General features: G+C 44.0%; 1 long non-coding RNA gene across 1 annotated transcript; it reads right to left on the reverse strand.

The window, feature by feature from the left end:
• Positions 1 to 18,385: 18,385 nt before the first annotated feature.
• On the reverse strand, positions 18,386 to 18,859 carry LOC116501367. Its single transcript, XR_004254407.1, has 3 exons — positions 18,811 to 18,859; positions 18,645 to 18,711; positions 18,386 to 18,558 (listed from the first exon to the last, which is right to left on the reverse strand). It is a non-coding gene; the product is annotated as an uncharacterized LOC116501367 (long non-coding RNA).
• Positions 18,860 to 21,035: the final 2,176 nt, after the last annotated feature.

The raw sequence follows: 21,035 nt of genomic DNA on the forward strand, positions 1-21,035 counted from the left end.
ACTTCCATATAGCCTTCATTTATTTTGTTTGTTTGTTTTCCTCCCTTCTTTTTATTTTTCCTTTCCCCCTCCCTTTTCCCCTTTCCCTTTTTATTTCCCTTTAGTTAATTTGTTTAGTTCATAATAATCTTTATTTAATTATTATTATTATTTCCCTTTAATTAAATTATCCTTATCTCAACCCGTGAGTTGTTCTTTGCTTTACTTCTCCCCCTCCTCATCTAAAGGAGGGGGAGTGAGAGAGCGGTTGTGGGGTTTAGCTGCCCAGCACGGTAAAACCACCACAAAAAGTCTCTAGTATTTCACAGCTTTGCAAGGTGATTTTTACCTTGGTTAGGGGTGGGTGACTTAGAAAAAGCTATTGTAAATATCTCTGCTCTAATTGAAGAACTAGAAAGTAAGTTTGATAAGTTTGCAAAAATAGTACTGTAGAATTGAATAGTATTAGATTCATTAATAACCTCATAAGGAGGAGCATGCACTGTAATTAATGCTAGTTGTTGTATATATGTATATCAAATCGGACAAATTTGACTGATATTTGGGGGGAAAAAGTATTGGGGGGGGAAGATGAAAATATCTGGGCATTTAGAAACATCTGGGAGAAACTAACTTTGTGGTTACCTGAATAGAAGTGGCTCAAACAACTATTTGTTGGCCTTGTAATAATAATGGTATTGTATACCTACCATTCCCTGTGACATCCGAAGAAGAATATTGTGCCTTAATGTTGGAAAAACTCAGGAGTGCGGTATGTGAAGAGGTGAAAAAATAACAGTAGGAGTAAAGAAAGAAGAGGGGGGAATTGTGAGAAACTGTTATAAATGAGGTCTCAACTCAATCTGAATTTTGTAATATTTATAAAACAAATATTTCTAAAAGGTATAAAAGACAAGTAAACAGCGCTGGGTGTGCGGGGAGTCTACGCTCCACCAACACACACACGAACATCAAACATTCTAAATATACAGAACATTGCTTTTACATACTAAACCCTAGTATGCCTATATATAAGTACAATCAGGAAAGGTAACAAACAATCATTTAAGTTCCATAACTTATTAAAATTGAGTACGCCTATACATATTCACGATCAGAAAAGGTAACAATCCTTTAAGTTCCATGACTTAACAGTCTCCATTTTTCTTCCTGTCCTGGTCTCCATTCTGCCAGCTTGTTCCTCTTCACTTCTTTTTCCTGCTTCTTTATTGATGTAACTTCATCGTGCTGCCTTTTTTATCTTGAGGGCAGGCTCCCCTCTTATACCCTTCTCTCCACAGCAGTTCTTTTCAAAACAACTTTTCATTGGTCAAACAACTTTGCAAATAACAACAACAGCAAACACCCAGAAACATCCATGCCTCAATGGCTGGAGAACAAGCAACCCCAGACTGCATGGAGTCTCCTGAATCACCCTTCTTTTTTCCCTCTAAACTCTTTTATATTCTTGATGGCCTCATCGTTAAGAGTCTGATGTTATCTCAACCACGGGGCTTTCTAACCCCCATGGCCACATTCCCAAATCTCCCCCTTCTTTTTTAATATAATCCATTTTCTCGACACAAATTACCACTCCATATATAACAATCCCTCCTCTTCTTTTGAATATCATTAATTCGTGTCTTGTTTTCAAATTTGGCAAAGGCCAATTGAACCACAAGAGAATGCTTTCACAATATTCTCTGCAAGATTTATAAACAAGTTTTTAGCAATGATTTGGATCACATATATAGAAAATTTCACCCAACTCATTGTTCCACAAGGTGTACAATAATTGTCACTAGCAGCATCACAATCAAATTCGATTGATCAAATTATATAACCAATCCTCTAGGTATATTTCCCACCTATTATTTCAATCGCTACAGTTAGCATCCAACAGGGGTAGCTATGCCCTGATATACTTCAAGTTCCTGTTATAGGTCCCTTTTCACCTGACCCATCCTGGAACCTTCAAATATGTTCCGAATCCCTGGAATCCTCAAAGAGGTTCCGAATCCCTGGAACCCTCAAAGAGGTTCCGAATCCCTGGCCGAATCCCTGGAAGCTTCAAATAAGTTCCGAATCCCTGGAACACTTAAAGAGGTTCCAAATCCCTGGCTGTGCCTGTATCTAAAGGTATCTTGCAAGTGGTTAACCCAGCCATGAATTCTTAGCTTCAGAACTAAATTCCATCTCAGTTACACCCCTACATACAGTCACACAACTGAATTCCACCCAACCGAACGGTATCTTCGTTCGGGTCTTTGTGCACAGAATTACGGGTCACAAAATAAGAGCTCTTGGTTCTTTACTTGCCTCTTATGTTCGAAATCTTGTTGGACTCTAGCACTGACATCAGCAAGGGTCACTATGTGGGGCGCCTCCCTTTACCGGTCACAGATCCAAAGTCCAAGAAGATCACGTCGGGGTCACCAATTTGTTATAAATGAGGTCTCAACTCAATCTGAATTTTGTAATATTTATAAAACAAATATTTCTAAAAGGTATAAAAGGCAAGTAAACAGTGCTGGGTGTGCGGGGAGTCTACGCTCCACCAACATGCACACACGAACATAAAACATTCTAAATATACAGAACATTGCTTTACATACTAAGCGCAAGTATGCCTATACATATGTACAATCAGGAAAGGTAAAAAACAATCCTCTAAGTTCTGTTATAAATAGCTCAGTCCCAAAATAGGATTATAATCAAAGTTTACAATTGATTAAAAGAATAGAGGTAAGCAAACAGCGCTGGGTGCGCCGGGAGTCTCCGCTCCACCTAGTCGCACACTTGTTACATCAAGATGTTGATTTTTTTTATGCTCCTAGACTAATACATATTCATTACTATTTCTAAAAAAAAATTGAGTTATTATAATTAGTTCCAGAATCTGAACCCTCCTACTGGAGCATGCGTATCAGTCTCTGGTGGTCCCTCTGGGGATCTCTGGGGGTCTTTCATGCTGAAAGCTCATAGTCTTCCTCAGGCTTTTTTTCTCGTCCTTCTTCTTTGTACTCCTTGGCTGTATGACAAAAGCTTACACAGCGTTCCCTGCAAGCTTTGTCTTTTAGCCGTCCTTCAGCTTTTCCCTTCTCCTTAATCTCCTGGCCAGATATCAGGGGCTTGCATAGTGTCCCATTCAGAAGTCATAACAGTTAGCAGTTGTTAGCAGTTGTTCTGAAACCCCCAGATATCAGAGACTTCAAGGAAAGATCATACGAATACATTTTCCTTCAAGCTCTCTATTGACAAGAATTGTTAAAACATTCCTCACAGTTCCATGACTTACTAAACTTGAGTACACCTATACATATGTACAATCAGAAAAGGTAACAAACAATCCTCCAAGTTCCACAACTCAACAGTCTCCATTTTCCACTCCTTTTCTTGATTACATACAAGTCTCCATTTTCCATTCCCTTTGAACAATATGTCTGCATGGAGTCTCTGGTTTCTTGTTCTCCAGATGGTTCTCTTGTTCTCCAGCCGTTAAGGCATGGATGTTTCTGGGTGTTTGCTGTTGTTGTTACATTCAAAGTTGTTTGACCAATGAAAAGTTGTTTGGAAAAGAACTGCTGTGGAGAGAAGGGTATAAGAGGGGAGCCTGCCCTCCAGATAAAAAAAAAAGAAAAAGGGTAACACGATAAAGTTACATCATCAATAAAGAAGCAGGAAAAAGAAGTGAAGAGGAACAGGCTGGCAGAATGGAGACCAGGACAGGAACAGGCACTTTGATTGCCTCATAAAGATAGGTTCGGCCAAACTCAGCAAACTGCTCAGAGAAGCTCGTACAGAAAGTTGCTGGAAACAGGCGCACTGGAGCTGGAGAGAAGCTAGAGCTGAGAGAAGTGGACCCGTGCACACAACTGCCCCTCGCTGGTAAGCAGTTGCGCATTATGGGGAATCATACGTCCTTAGGAACAAAGACTGTCCTGGTAACCTTACAGCTTATTCTCCTTCTTAACAATTGGACAGTTTATGAGCCTGAAATATGGGACCAAACTGAGGTCAAGGTGTGGGACTCTTGATTTAAAGATCAAAACCGAAATTTCTTTAAGTGGTATATTCTTTATTGCAGCGCTGGATGCACGGGGGATCCTTCCGCCTATCGTGCATGTTTGAAGTGACAAACTATCTCATATTTATACAGCGAAACAATGAATATTCTATTAGCGCCTATACATATTCATTACCTAACCCCGCCTAGTCTCGCTTCGTATGCTAATTAGCTTATCAGTCCTTGCGCTTGCGCAAAGCCTTCCAAGAATTGTGGGCCGGGGTCTTCGGGATGTGGGCAGTGGTCTTTGGGAGGAAGGCCGTAGGTCTTCCTCGTAATGCACTTTTCACCTTTGCTTAATCAGTTGTTTTCCAAGCTGTAAAAATGCTGAGTTGGCTTTCGGTTTAACTGAGGGTCAGCAGATAACAGGAAGTCTCAGTTAACAAGACATAACAGACAGTTGACTCAAGTTATCTCAAGTCTCAGCCTGACTGAGGGTTAACAGATACCGGGATGTTTTCAAATAACAAGATGCTTAAACATAACAGAAGGTCAACAGATAACAACATGTCGTTTACTTTGTCCTTGCTAACTTTTAACCACGAGTTTTATTCTATCCTAAAGTGAGTTTATACAATATCATTCCCCCCTTTTCTGGAAAATCTAGTAAATTCTTTTACTTAATACGAAAATTTTCTTCCCAGTCTTATGATATGTACCCCTCAATACCTTGCCATGCACAATTGTCAAGGAGGCTAACATGGACATTCGTTGTAACAATTTTCAATTCCAAACAAGTAATACAAAAGACAATATTAAACTTATACAAACTAATATCAATTAAACAATAATTGGGTGACTCAATGTGTTCAAAATCCCAGTTGCAGTTGGTGACCATCCAAAGAGTGTATCCCACCAGTTGTAACTTGTGTCTTGTTTTTAACTAGTTGCTTCACTAGTGTGACGATACATTGTGTTGTTAGACTTGATCAGCTGATGGGATACCACTGGTGCCAAATATAGAATATCACACCTGACGATTCTAACAAAGTTACAAATACAGAAATTAGAATGATTTTTGCTATGGAGAGTTATGTTCTCCTTATCTTCTTCTACAAAATCACAAGCAGTTCTTAAACACGCACACCCTTGACCAACATATACAAGCACAGTCTTTTGACTAGTATTTGGATGAATTTCAAAGTGACAGATAACTTGCTCTGTGTCAAAACATACATCCTGAGCCTCAGTTGTATTGCTTTCACAAATAAATCCTTGTTGTTGCTGGGTAACACATGATTCTAGATTTACAGACTGCCGTTTCCCATTCTCCATCCGTGCCCATGTTCTATGCTCTGAAGGACAGAGCACTGTCTTCTCATGGTTTAATCCTAGTGCAAGGATTGGGTGAATAACATAAACTGTGGCATTACGTATAGTAAGCACAAAGGCAGTAGCCATGTTAACAATGGGATCATAAGTACAATTTACCAGGGTCCACAACGACTGGAACTTCTTCTCAAAAATCATTGGCATTGTCCCCAAACAGCCTTTCAGACTTCAGCTGGAAAAATGTCTTCACTTTCTTCCCTAATAATCAAGGCAGCCGTTGCCTGTAACCATAACTGTGCTTGCATACAACTAAGAGCTAAGGATACATTATCTTGTGTCCACTCTTCTCCTAATTTTCGCCATTCTGATGGTTTATATAAATAGTTACCATTTGTTCGCCAGATGACCATAACTGCTAACTTTCCATTAAAGTTCTTATCCTCTGTTGTTACGGCTTTAGTTCAAGGCCACCCTCCATTCTCTATTATCACAGAGGCACCTTCTTGAATCACAATTACAACTATAAGCCATAAAAACAAAACAATTCTATGAACAAATTTTCTGCCAACCATATTACCAAATACTCCCGACCATAATGTCCTCATTTTGTTCGACTAAGCTTTAGTTTCAGTTCATCGTCACCTAGTGTTACTTTCCAAGGAGCTCCTGGAGCCTTCTTCACTCGGGAATAGTGGATCCAAGCAGCTTGTTCTCTAATCTTGATAGCAGTGTGAGTGGTCAGCAACACTTGATAGGGTCCATTCCATTTTTCCTCTAGGGGTTGTCCTGAAAAAGTCTTTATATATATATAGTCCCCAGGCTTAAAGGGGTGGATTGGTTGATCCAACCCTCTAGCCCTGGTCCCTAACACAAATTTATGTACTTTATTTAATTGTTTTTGAAGTTCAGTTATATAAGTATATAAATATTCTGATCCCAGCTGCGTTAGATCTTCTCCACTAAATAGAAATTGATATGGCCTTCCATATAAGATTTCAAAGCGGCTCAAATTCTCTTTTACTCTAGGTTTAACTCTGATTCTAAGTAATGCTAAAGGAAGGGATTGAAGCCATGACAAATTAGCTTCTTGTCCGATTTCAGCTATTTGTTGTTTAATTAAATGGTTCATTTTTCTACCTGTCCACTTGCCTGCGGTCTATAAGGAGTATGCAGTTGCCAATCTATCTTTAGAATCTTACTTATCTGTTGTACCAATTGCACACAAAAATGTGAACCTCTCTCAGAAGACATTGCTACTGGAATCCTGTAGTGTGGTATTATTTCATTTAACAAAACTTTAACCACTTCTCTTGCTTTGTTTGTTCGACAAGGAAAAGCTTCGGGCCATCCTGAAAACGTGTCAGTCAGAACCAGTAAATAACAATACCCCCTTTTTCTAGGGAGTTTTGAAAAAATCAATTTACCACTGTTGTCCCAGATAATTTCCTTTACCGATTATTCCAAATTTTATTCTGTTCTTGGTATTGGGGTTATTGCGTAAACAGATGCTACATTGTTGAGTTACTTGTTCTCCCCAATGTGTTTTATTGTGTTCTGTAAGAACTATGGGCCATGTCAAATTAGAGGGTATTATTACACAGTTATTTTTTAAATATACCCATCCATCTGGTTTCATTTTACCTTTCAGATCTTCAATTAATTTTAAGTCTTCTTTTGTATAATTTGGCTTTTTGGTTCATGTATATAGTTTGGATTTTACCGTCTGGTATCAAAGACAATGCCTTCACCTCAATTATTTCAGCTGCCTGTTTAGCCTCCTGATCTGCCAATCGATTTCCAATTTCAAAATCGGCATTCCCCTTTTGGTGTCCCCGACAATGCATTTTAGCTACCTTTTCTGGTTGTTTTACTGCCTCTAACAACCTTAAAATTTCTTCAGCATGTTTTATCTGTTTTCCCTGAGCAGTCAACAATCCACGTTCTTTCCAAATTGCTCCATGAGCATGTACCACACCGAATGCATATTTAGAATCTGTCCAAATATTTATTTTCCTTCCTGCTGCTAGTTCCAGGGCTCACGTAAGTGCAATTACCTCTGCTTTCTGGGCGGATGTCCCAGGGGGTAATGGTTTAGACTTGATTACCTGTTGAGCAGTTGTAACAGCATATCCTGCCTTACATTGTCCTTGTTTTACAAAGCTGCTTCCATCAGTATACCAAGATTCATCAGCATCTTCTAAAGGTTCTTCCTTAAGATCGGGTCAACTAGAATACACAGTCTCCATTGTTTCTATACAATCATGAGTTATAGGTTCATCCAGAGTTCCGCTAAGGAAAGAAGCTGGATTTACAATGTTAGTGACCACAATTTCCACATCATCTCTTTCTACTAATATTGCTTGATATTTTAAAACCTCTGAGGTGAAAGCCAATGGTTTCCTTTTTGTTCCAAAACCGCTGAGACTGTATGGGAGACTAACACTGTCATTTTCTGTCCCATTGTAAACTTCCGAGCTTCTTGTATATTGATAACAACAGCTGCAACAGCTCGAAGGCATCCGGGCCATCCTTTACTTACTTCATCTAATTGTTTAGAGAAATAAGCTACTGCTCGTTTATAGGGACCCAATCTTTGTGCTAGTACTCCCAAAGCTATCCCTTGTCTCTCATGAGAGAACAACCAAAAGGGTTTCGAGAGATCCGGTAATCCCAAAGCCGGAGCTTGCATCAATTCTCGTTTAAGTTGTTTAAAGGCGTTTCGTGCTTCTCCAGTCCAGACTAACTTTGACTGATTAATCTTTATCAATTCATATAGAGGCTTTACCATTAGTCCATAATTATAAATCCAAAGGCGACACCAACCTGTCATTCCTAAAAAGGTTCGTAGCTCCTTTACCGTTTGGGGTTCTGGAGTCCGGCAAATGACTTCCTTACGTTCAGTTCCTAGTTCTCGCTGACCTCCCGAAATTCCAAATCCCAAGTAGGTCACGTGTTGTTGAACCAGCTGGACTTTCTGTAGAGAGACTCGATATCCATTTAAACACAGAAAATTAAGGAGACTTATAGTCCATTGAATACAACTCTCTTTAGTCTTGGTAGCTATTAAGAGATCATCTACGTATTGTAACAAAGCCCCTTCAGTGTCTGGAGGTATCCAAGTTTCAAGTTCCTTTGCTAATTGGTTTCCAAAAATAGTGGGGCTATTCTTGAATCCTTGAGGTAGCACTGTCCACATAAGCTGCATCTTTCTGCCTGAGTCAGGGTTTTCCCATTCAAAGGCAAATAGGTTTTGGCTTTCAGTGGCTAAAGGCAGGCAGAAGAAGGCGTCTTTTAAATCCAGTACGGTAAACCAGACTTGACTATTCCTTAATTTAGTCAGCAAAGTATAAAGGTTTGCCACTACTGGATGTATAACCTTGGTGATCTTATTTATGGCCCTCAGATCCTGAACTAGCCTATGTCTTTTTCCATCTGCCTTTTTAATTGGCAATATGGGTGTATTGTATTCTGATTTGCATTCAATCAATAATACATACTGTATAAATCTATCAATTATCTCTTTAATTCCTTTCCTATCTTCTATCCTCAAAGGATATTGCTTAACCTTAACGGGTTTCTCTCCTGGCTTTAATTTAATAATTATTTGGGTCACATTTTTAGCTCTTCCAGGGACTTCAGTGGCCCAAACTCCTGGATATACTTGATTTATGATCTCTAAGGGTATTTCACTTTTAGGGTCCGTTTATATTAGTGCCAGGCTTAACACATTTATTAATTGTTCTTCTCCTATCCTTAATTCCATTTTCCCTTTTTCAAAGATAATTTCTGCTTCTAATTGTTCTAACAAATCTCCACCTTATAGAAATTTTGGAGATCCAGGTGGATATAAAAACCTATGTATCCCCATTTGTTTCCTGTTATAAATGAGGTCTGAATTTTGTAATATTTATAAAACAAATATTTCTAAAAGGTATATAAAAGGCAAGTAAACAGTGCTGGGTGTGCAGGGAGTCTGTGCTCCACCAACACGCACACACGAACATCAAACGTTCTAAATACATGTATACAGAACATTGCTTTACATAATAACCCGAGTATGCCTATACATACATACAATCAGGATAGGTAACAAACAATCCTTTAAGTTCCATAACTTAACAGTCCCCATTCTGCCAGCCTGTTCCTCTTCACTTCTTTTTCCTGCTTCTTTACTGATGTAACTTCATAGTGTTGCTTTTTTTTTTTTTTTTTTTTTTTTCTCTTGAGGGCAGGCTCCCCTCTTATACCCTTCTCTCCACAGCAGTTCTTTTCAAAACAACTTTTTTATTGGTCAAACAACTTTGAACTTGAAACAACAGCAAACATCCAGAAACATCCATGCCTTAACGGCTGGAGAACAAGAAACCACCTGGAGAACAAAAAAAAACCAGACTGCATGGAGTCTCCTGAATCACCCTTCTTTGTTAATATCAGCCATTTTCTCAACACGAATTACCACTCCATATATAACATTTCCCCAACTTGTACTTTAAAGGTTCACAAAAATAAGCCTTTTCAGTTGCACCCTTTTACCCTAACATAATCATTCCATAAAGGCATTAATGCTTGATTTAGAACTGAATACGTTGCCCCATATCAATAAGAAATTTCACTTCTGTTCCTCTCCTAACTTCATTATAACCAGTGGAGGATCCGCTAGGGTAGATTCCCCAGATCCCCGTTATTCCTGTTGAAATCAGGGGCCGATGATTACCCTAGGAAAATGCTAGTCAATTTGTCCTTCCGAAGCCAGGTCCAAACCGTTTTGTTTTTTTCCTTCCCCATTACATTTCAGAGTTGGTCCAAAAATTCCACTGGGGTTTCTTTTAGACCTCGTTGGAAGCATATTCTCAATTCCCAATTAATCCAGATTCTAGTATTTACTTAACCGTTCATAATTTTCAGGATGATTAGGGTCTTAGTGGGGGTCGGTCAGGGAAATGCAATTGTCCACAGTTCCCTGAGCGGTCCCATCAGCAATCTGAGCTCACACATGAACTCAGGTTGTTTTAAGAGTTAACTGCTTTTCTGTTTCTGTGACAACTCTCTGGGACCCACCATGATCCCTTTGCCCCAAAGGGCTAACACCCAAGATTTTAAGGTCTCAGCCCCGGGCTGAGGCAGAACTGTTAACATTCCTACATTCTCTTTCCCTGCTCATTCAACTTCAAACAGCTCTGTCAAATACTACATGCCACACAACCTTTACCACCTTCAACAACCCTTTTAACACTTCCTTTATCTTTCTCCAGCCTGTACTTTTCTAATGCCAGCACCAAAGGCTCAGTCAGGGACCAACTTAATTCCGTACCTTTTCCCTCCCAGATGCTGAAACAACATCAGTATACAACATTCCATCCTATTTACTTTCTCAAAAACAACATTGACTGTAGCAAAGTATTATAGTTTAAAGCTCCATTAAAAGGCCACTTTTTTCCACATTCCAGCTTATAAAGCAGTCACCATTGATTACGATATTTTATCAGAGTTTTCTTATTTTCACTTCCACCCGGAGCCCCCCCTATATCCTTCCAATGACTCATAATACAACACAGCGTACTTTTCTTAGGAATTTCACTGCTTACTCGCCCCCCCATTTTCCACTTTACACCTTCAGAATACATGTATCACTTACAAAAATGCGGGCATGCAGGTATCTTTCAATAGCGATGTCACAAAACTACTATTATTACCAGGAGATATTGTCAAAGTCACAATAACAATAATCAGAGTCAAATTCCATATGCGATAGGTCAGAAAACCGAAATATGTAACACTGTAACGATAACTTTCTTATAACAACGCCACGAACCTACTATTATCACCAAGAAAATAGCCAAAATCGCAGTAACAATAACCAGAGTTAAATACCACACTCCATGAGTCAGAAAACCAAAATAGGCAACACAATTCCAGATGGACCTTAAAGCGAGCTCTTTCCTTAAGGTCCCCAAATATACTTATGGTGCTTACCACAAAGTATATACCAAATACTGTCCTGCAGAAGATCACCTTCCGACTTAACAGACAGTTCCAGATGACCGGTCTACCAGAAAACCAAACCAGAATAAAGAATATACTCACTTACAATGATGGGGTCCTTGTCTGCCTCCGCAGTGATCCGGTGAGTCGAGGAGTCCCTCCGGGAAATCCCGGGGGTACCCTAGGGAGTCCTGTCCCCAGCGGGTCCTGCGGACCGGCAGAGAGGTTGTCCCATCTGGGGTGCCAAATTGATTTAAAGATCAAAGCCGAAATTTCCTTAAGTGGTATATTCTTTATTGCAGCGCTGGATGCACGGGGGATCCTTCCGCCTATCGTGCATGTTTGAAGTGACAAACTATCTCATATTTATACAGCGAAACAATGAATATTCTATTAGTGCCTATACATATTCATTACCTAACCCCGCCTACTCTCGCTTCGTATGCTAATTAGCTTATCAGTCCTTGCGCTTGCGCAAAGCCTTCCAAGAATTGTGGGCCGGGGTCTTCGGGATGCGGGCAGTGGTCTTTGGGAAGAAAGCCGTAGGTCTTCCTCGTAATGCACTTTTCACCTTTGCTTAATCAGTTGTTTTCCAAGCTGTAAAAATGCTGAGTTGGCTTTCGGTTTAACTGAGGGTCAGCAGATAACAGGAAGTCTCAGTTAACAAGACATAACAGACAGTTGACTCAAGTTATCTCAAGTCTCAGCCTGACTGAGGGTTAACAGATACCGGGATGTTTTCAAATAACAAGATGCTTAAACATAACAGAAGGTCTACAGATAACAACATGTCGTTTACTTTGTCCTTGCTATCTTTTAACCACAAGTTTTATTCTATCCTAAAGTGAGTTTATACAATATCAATCTGCAACTAAAAACGACAAGGTTGCTGTGGGATTGCACGGCACCTGGTGAGCAGTCTCTGAGGCCTTAAAGAGCCATGTGGGGCCACAGTCAGAAACGTGTGGTTTGCCAGATAGTGAGGGAGCTGCGAGCTCCTTTACTGATCCGACTGCTACGCCATCGCCATGGGCCCCTCTGCTGCCACAGCCATCGAAGGCTTTTGCTGTTCTGCCCCCTGTTGACCTGAACGTGCCTTTTGACCCAGGCCTATTGGCCTTGAAAAGGAGATGGATATGCTTTTCTTCGATCTGGGAAGAATGGGATACATAAGGCCTGAAGACCGAGTTGCTTGACAACTTAAAGCAAGACATATTGTTCAAAGGGAATGGAAAATGCAGACTTGTATGTAATCAAGAAAAGGAATGGAAAATGGAGACTGTTTAGTCATGGAACTTAAAGGATTGTTTGTTACCTTTTCTGATTTTACATATGTATAGGCATACTCGAGTTTAGTAAGTTATGGAACTTAGAGGATTGTTTGTTACCTTTCCTGATTGTATGTATGTATAGGCATACTTGGGTTTAGTATGTAAAGCAATGTTCTGTATATTTAGAATGTTTGATGTTCGTGTGTGCGTGTTGGTGGAGCGTAGACTCCTTGCACACCCAGCACTGTTTACTTGCCTTTTATAGCTTTTATACTTTTAGAAATATTTGTTTTATAAATATTACAAAATTCAGATTGAGTTGAGACCTCATTTATAACAATATCAACCATTTTCTCGACACAAATTACCACTCCATACATAACAGAAACTAAGTTGTGTTTTTGCAGTAGAGAACTAATTTTCTGTCTTCCAAGGTAGTTTTGTAGTCATAGTAAGGAGAGATGCTACATGGATAAGTGGATAGTAGAAGGCCTCACTGCTCCAAAATAAGGCAGAAGCTTGAAGAAAAACAGGATTAGCAGTGTGGGAACACTAAAACAAAGATCACTGGTTCTCGAAACATAAGAAAGTGAAAAAAAGAAAATGAAAAGGGAGAAATTAAAGGGTTGAAAAAAATTAAAATTGTACATATATAGTATAGAGGAGCATTGAGTAGCTTGTGAACCTGTAGTACTTGGCCAATGAGGAAACAGGGGAGGTGATCGGGTGTCGGGGAATAGGGAATAAAAGGTTAGGCTTTGTTTACTATAACGCGCTCCTAATTGGCAGGACGCCTGCCACTGCAATCGCGAATAAAATATTTTTCTTCAGACAGGATCTTCTGTGAAGCTATTTGAGATTTTTCTCACAGCTATACTTGACGAGAGAGGACCATGAATACCCGGACCTCCTTTTAAAAAAAGTAAAAATAAAAAGGCAACACAGGGGTAACCTCAGGTTTGCGTTCTCACAGGGAAGCGGCACCGTGATTGGCTGGACCCTGAGGGCCGAAGTGGTGTCAGGGCATGCCTTCACTGAGGGTGGAAACACTCCGTGACTGGCTTGGAGGAACCCAGGGCAGAAGTGGCATGCAGGGCTTGCTGGCACTATGGGCGGAAGCTGCCGGGCTTGGACCAGGCCGCGTTGCCGAGGCGTGGTTCCGCAATGAGGTTGGTGGTCGGTGGCACCCAGGGTGGGCCAGGCTGGGAGGGGGCGAGGTGGTGGGTGGTCGGGGCACCAAGCGGTCGGCAGCATCTGTGGAAATGGCCCTTGTGCGGGGCGGGGGCAGCGCCGTGCCGGACCAGACCGGGCGTGCGGCAGGGTCTGCACTGCGTGGGGCTTTGGGATGCTGGGGGAGAGGGGGGCAGAAGGTGGGAGGCGGCGGCGGCGGGGCAGAGAGGGCGGCAGGAGGGGGTGCAGTTGTGTAAGCTTGGCCGACTCTCCTCTGGGTTGGATGGACTGCTCCATCCCGAGGCATGCTGGAAGCTGTAGTTCTGTGGTGCCGGGCGGCCACGTGGGCTCCGGGGTGTGCGGCTGGTCTTTCCCCAGGCCAGGACTAGGCCGTGCATGCCAGGAGGCGCAAGTTGCCACTGGCTGCAAGTTTAAGCTTGGAAATAGAGAGGGAGTGAGGGAAGAAAAAAAGCAAAGCCTTACAGAGCCTCAGCTCCACCGAGGAACGAATTACAGCCTGTCTGCTTCTGGAAGAACAGTAGGAGTACTCACGTATCAGCAGACTCATACGCAAGCTGATCCAAACTGGCTGCCAAGCTGTGCCTTTTTTGTCGCCTGGAATATGCAATCTGCACCTCAGGTATTCCTTGTGATAAGTTTCCCCCTTAATTAATTTTCAGAGGGCATTGTATTAATCATATAAAAGAATTCATTAAGTAAGCAAACAGCAAGCAAAACAGTGCTGGGCGGCCGGGGAGTCTCTGCTCCGCCAACAGTGCGCTTCCCCCCCGCCTGGGTCCCTTTTTATATCTTGGTAATTCCTGGATTACGCAGCACATCCAGGTATGTTCTGCAGCTGCGCGCACTGTTGCTAGGGGGTTGTCCCAGTCTCTCTGGTGGTCATGAAGATGAAGGCCGTAGTCTTCCTCTGCATTGTGGCTCGACTCCCTTTCCTCACTAGGTCATGTTGACCCAGCATGAAGCAGGAAGGCAGAACATTATCAGGCTGGTTCAGCAGCTTATCAGGAAAATGGTTACAGGAGCCTTGCAACAGTGACTTTAAACGAAAGATGGAACTAAGATGCAAGGGGGAAAGGGGAGGAAACTCCCTCCCCCTTGCCGGTTTAAGGGCCCTCTCTCATTACATTAAGTAAAGGAATTTCAGGCATTTCACAGTTTATCTCAGCAGGAGACTTTTACTACCCCCACTTCTTCAAGCAGGACTCCTTGTCCTTGTAATGCAAAAGACAATGAACAAACATTTATTGTACATTACAGTGAGGATCTCAGTAAAGTAGCATTTTTATTCGCGGTTGCAATGGCAGGCATCCCACAAGCAGGAGGGCGCCTACTAGTTCCACACACAGTTTATATACTTTTTTTCTTCTCAAGGACCAGGACCCTCCCCTGTTTCCCCATTGACTGGGTAATCCAGGTTCATAATCTGTCCAGTGCTTCACAGACAAGACATAGCTGCTGGCCTGTTACAAATCACATTTCTTCTGAGGTTTTTACTCTTTGAGGTGGTAATGTTTCTTACACCGTGATTTCCACCTAATTCCTGTAAGGATTCTGGTTGTCTGCATTTTACAAGGTTGTCTGTTAAGCTCTCTTATCACTGCAAGCATATCTCAATACCACCTTCCTTCCCTCTAAACGATGTAAATGCGCAAAACCAACATTTTTATTCCTACAGCCTTGATCTCCTTACCCTAAAATCCTTATTCCCCTTAAACCTAACAACTCTAACCACAACCCTAACCCTTAATATCAACCCCTTAATGCTAATGACACTGACCTTAATCCAAACCCCAAACTGCCCCTAACCCCAGAAAACCAACAAAGAAACAAACACACAGACACAAAGATGGAATCTACAAAAAAGGCAAAACCCTGGATACAGGCCCCAAATCACAAACACGCGACCAAAACGCTACAGAAAAGCCCCAGACGCAGGCCCCAACCACTACAGCTAGGCCCCAAAAGCCCAAGACGCATCCCAAAGCCAAAATGCAGACTCCAAACGCTACAGAAATGACCCCAAACCCCAGACGCACGCTGCAGAAGTCTACAAACAGGACCCAAACCACCCACAGAAGCAGGCACCAGTCACACCCAGATGCGGACCCCAACTGTCCACAAGCAGCTCCCTAACCGCCCCCCTCCCCCCGAAAAAACTGGACCCCACCAGACACAGGCCCCAGACTCGGGCCCCAACCCTCCCCCCAGACGCAGGTTCCAAAGGTGTCCAAGCAGCTCACAACCTGCCCCCAGAGGCAGGTCCCAACCCCCCCACCCCAAGATGTGGGATGCAAAGGTGTACAAGCAACTCCTAACTCCACCCCCCCCCCCCCAAAGCAATGCCCCAAAGCTCCCCAGAGGCAGGCCTCTAGAGTGTACGAGCAGCTCCCAACTCCCCGCAGCGCTGGCCCCAACTGCCCCCAGACACAGGCCCCAAAGGTGTACAAACAGCCCAAACCCCCCTCCAAAACCAAGGCCCTACAGTGTACAAGCAGCTCCCAGCCACCCCCAAACACAGGCCCCAAAATTGTACAAGCAGATCCCAACCCCTCCCCCCCCCCCCCCCACACACACACAGGTAAGCCCCTAGAGCGTACAAGCATCTCACAACCCCAACCCCCCAATGATTTGCAGAAACTGACTCCACAATCAGTAAGATTGTAAAGTAGGTATGTTTATTCAGCGCTGGGCAGCACGGAGGGTAGTCCCACCAAAGTCGTGCGCCCCCTAACACAGCAACTTGCTTTGCTTATATGCAGTAAAGATTTACATATGCATGAGGTTTCCCAGTATGCCTATACATATTCATAACCTGTCCCCGCTTAGTATTAAAATTAGCTCCAAGAAGTCATTTCCATAAACTCCTCCCCTCCGCGCTTGCGCGGTGCCTTCTGGTGGTGGGCATGAGGATGAAGTAAGATATCTTCATCAGGGTTGAACTTTTCACCTTATCTCCTTCCACATGCTCTCTGAGCCCTTGGTCACAATCTGGGCCATAAGGTTGGTTTGGTCCGATTCACTGGATCTGAGGGGCTCCTGCTATCTCGAGGCCTTGCATGTTTGACGTCCCTTTTTTAAGAACAGTCTTCCTTATCTCTGAGCTCTTGGTCACAGTCCGAACCATGAGGTTGTTTTGATCTGGTTCTTGGGGTCCGAGGGGCTCCTGTTATCTGGAGGCCTAAGCGCAGCACAGGCACATCGCAAATGTAGCGCATATTAAGCAATGAGTGTTGCCTTCATATTTATTCTTAATCAGTTGCTCTCTAATTTCTAATCCCATGTTTCACCAAAGCGCAAGCCCCAAATGCCTCCCCCCCAAAAGCAGGCCCTAAGAGTGTACAAGCAGCTCCATACCCCCCCAGACACAGGCCCCAAAGGTATACAACCAGCTCCCAACCCCCTCGAGACACAGGCCCCAAGCTGCCCCAAACACAGGCCCCTACAGTGTACAAGCAGCTCCCAACACCCCCCCCGAAACGCAGGCCCCTAGCATGCATAAGCATCACCCAACCCACCCCCCAGAGGCAGGACCCAACCCCCAACATATGCAAGTCCCAAAGCTGTACAACCAACTCCCAATCCCCCCGAGACACAGGCCCCTACAGTGTACAAGCAGCTCCCAACCCCCAACCACCCCCAGATGCAGGCCCCAAAGTTGTATAAGCAGCTCCCAATGCCCACAGATAAAGGCCCCAACCCCCCCACAGGTCCCAAAAGTGTACAAGACACTCCCCACCCTCCCCCAAAGGTGTACAAACAGCCCCAACCACACCCGAGACACAGGCCCCAAAGTTGTACAACCAGCTCCCAACTCACCCAACGTGGGCACCTACAGTGGACACGCACCTCTACACCCCCTCCAGCTGCAGACCCCAAAGGCATACAAGCAGCTGCAAACCCCCACAAGGCAGGGCCCTACAGTGCACAAGCACCTCCCAACCACCCCTCAGGTGCAACTCCCAAAGTTGTACAAGCAGCTCCGAACACCCCCCCCCCCCCCCCCCAAACAGGAGTGCCTACCATGTATAAACAGCTCCCAACCCTTCCCCACAGACACTGGCCCCAACCCCCCCACCCCCAGATGCAGACCCCAAAAGCCTAAACACAGGCCCTGAACTCTACTGGAAGGCTCCAAAACCCATGACAATGGCCTCAATGGCTCCAGACAGGTCCCTAATCCCAGACACAGGCCCCAAACCCTCAACATACGCCAAAAGAAGTATTAGTGCTGGTGCCAAGTGTTACAGACAGGCTCAAAAGCCCAGGCACAGGCCCCAGATGCTCAAGGCTGAGATGTAACTTGGCTTTCTGAATTACTGGAAAGCAGCTTTCATTCTCAGATAGGTGAGTGCAGGCTAGATAGGATGGGGCTCCAGGCACCTCCTCACCTGAGGAAACACACTGCTATCAGGCACCGCCTTGCCAGACAAGCTTTTTCCGCTAGAACACCCTTCTCAGATGCCCCGTGGCATTCAAATGACCTGCTTTGCTCCGATTCTAAAGACTAATGTCACAGCCCACATTGCCTGTGGCAGCTGATAAGCAGAAGAGAAAGCAACCATACCATTTGGAAGCCATCACTGCACGTGCCGCTCCTTGATGCTCTGTAACCTCTTCTCAAATCCTCAGCCACTTCTGTGGAGAGCCCGCCACGGCAACTGCAAAGCAAGATGGATACCCTTCGCAGTCACCTTGTGCTACTTGGCCATTCTGCGCCAACCCAGCTCACGACCAGCCCGCCCTTCTTGTGCTGCTCTTCAGAGTGCAGCTTGGCCCCTCTGAGCCTGTGTGAGACACCTGCAAAAGAAGAAGAAAAGCATAGGCTGAGGCAGCATCCAAAGCCACAGCACAGCTAGGACGGTTACTCTCATCTGCTCCCTCACCTCTGCCCCCTCACCTGCCCTCGAGGCAGAGGCTTCCATCTGCTCTCTTAGGCCAGCTACAACACCTCTGAAATATAAACAGGATTTTTACTGTATTTTGTGTAGTTAAGTAACTGCAGTGTCAACCGCACCCCTAAATTAACTGCTATATCTGTTCATCGCTCACCTTGCCAAAAGCAGCTCTGGTCGTCAAGTCCCATGTTGTACACTGTGTTTCAGCTTTAACAAATGAAAACAGTCAGAAGATAATCATTCAGCTGCCAGCATTAGCACCCACCCCTCAACAACACGAGGGACCCCATTTCTAATTTTATCATTTCAAAACAGCAGCCCCCTTGCCTCAGCACCTGAAAAGTAGATCAAGCCAGTCACCGAGTTGCCTACCAAGTACTGGGCAGTTCCAGAAGGAGCTCTTTCCTGTGACCAGTTCCTCCTAAGGTTTACACTCCACTGGGGAGGGGAAAGAAAAAAATAAAAGTTTCAGAACCCCATGTCTGTAAGCTTTCAAGATTCAACAGACCTCCTCCAACACACTGTTCAAGCACTATGCAAACAGCTGCTCACAAGCATCTCAAGTCTCCCCCTCCACATCTGCAAACACCACAGAGATGACTCTGTGCCAGCTGCCCTTCAGTACGTGCCCAGAGGCAGACCGGATGTCTTTGCCAAAACAGTCCGGACAATGTATTAGTATGGACTGCCACATTAGCTATCATCACTAACTGCCAGGCAGGACAGCTCCAGACCAAACACACACAGGGACGCTACAAACATTACCAACAACACACAGAACACAAGGTGGAAGAAGAAGCAACTCCCAGAGGGAAGCCCTACAGCAACAGCAAGTCAGAACAGGTGCTCTGCAGCAGACCCAAGGAGACACTCAAATGTCACAACATGCAACTGGAAGCAACTGCCAGAACTGGGATGATGGAGGCATAAAAAGCCTACCTTTAAGACAAGAGACCAGAAGGATGGGGAGTGCAAACCCTGTAAGAAAACGCTTAGGAAATGAATTCCCAAGCAAGAGCTCCTGATGTGACCCAGATGACTTCTGCAAGAGTGAGGATGGAAACAGATGCGATCTGAAACCGAATATGATGCACAAGACCGGAAACAGATCTGCACTTTAAACAGCGACCGCAAGACAAGAAGTGCTCGGATTAGACCCATGATGACAAAACAAGCATTTAGGACCTTTGGTGCAGCTACCAAGTTGCCTGCCTAGTCAGTCTAGTGCAAAAAGAAAGGAGGATATCAAGGCCCAAGGAGAGCATAACTCAGAACACACGCTGCAGAAGCAACACTACAAGACAGATGAACAGAAGGGAACTGTCCTGCCTGGCACATGTACTGATGCTACAAAATAACCACTGCTCCTTCTAATAGCCTGGTGATCCAGCCTCAAGCAGCCTGAAGGTGACCCAGCCTGAACTGCCCTCACAGTGGAACCAAGTACATTCAGCCAGCTGGCTCCATGCTGCTCCGGCACCCAGCTCCCATCGGCCACCCCAGATATGCAAAAAAAAGCAGCTTTCAGTACTCACAGCTGAGGCAAAGGCGGCTTTCAGTCCTCACTCAAAGGTGAGGGAAAGGCAGCTTTCAGTACAATAATATGAGGCAAAGGCGGCTTTCAGTAGTCCCTCAAAGCTGAGGCAAAGGAGGCTTTCAGAACTCACTCAAAGCTGAGGGAAAGGCAGCTTTCAGTATTCATTCATAGCTGAGGCAAAGGCAACTTACAGCACTCACTAAAAGCTGACGTAAAGGCGGCTTTCAGTACTGAAAGCTTAGGCAATGGCGGTTTTCAGTACTCACTCACAGCTGAGGCTAAGGCATCTTTCAGAACTCACTCAAAACTGAGGCTAATGTGGATTTCATTACCTAAACCTGAGGCAAAGGCGGCTTTCAGTACTCACAGCTGAGGTAAAGGCAGCTATCAGTAGTCACTCAATGCTGAGGCAAAGGCGGCTTTCAGTAATCACTCAAAGCTGAGGCAATGGCGGCTTTCAGTAGTCACTCAAAGGTGTTGCAAAGGCAGCTTTCAGTACTCAAAGCCAAGGCAAAGGCGGCTTTCAGTAATCACTCAAAGCTGAGGCAATGGCGGCTTTCAGTAGTCACTCAAAGCTGTTGCAAAGGCAGCTTTCAGTACTCAAAGCCAAGGCAAAGGCGGCTTTCAGTAATCACTCAAAGCTGAAGCAATGGCGGCTTTCAGTAGTCACTCAAAGCTGTTGCAAAGGCAGCTTTCAGTACTCAAAGCCAAGGCAAAGGCGGCTTTCAATACTACTCAAAACTGACACAAAGGCAGCATTCAGTAGTCACTCAAAGCTGAGAGAAAGGCAGCTTTCAGTACTCACTCAAAGCTGAGGCAAAGGCAGATTTCAGTAGTCACTC

The sequence above is a fragment of the Aythya fuligula genome, chromosome W (assembly GCF_009819795.1).
Source record: "Aythya fuligula isolate bAytFul2 chromosome W, bAytFul2.pri, whole genome shotgun sequence".
Lineage (NCBI taxonomy): Eukaryota > Metazoa > Chordata > Aves > Anseriformes > Anatidae > Aythya > Aythya fuligula.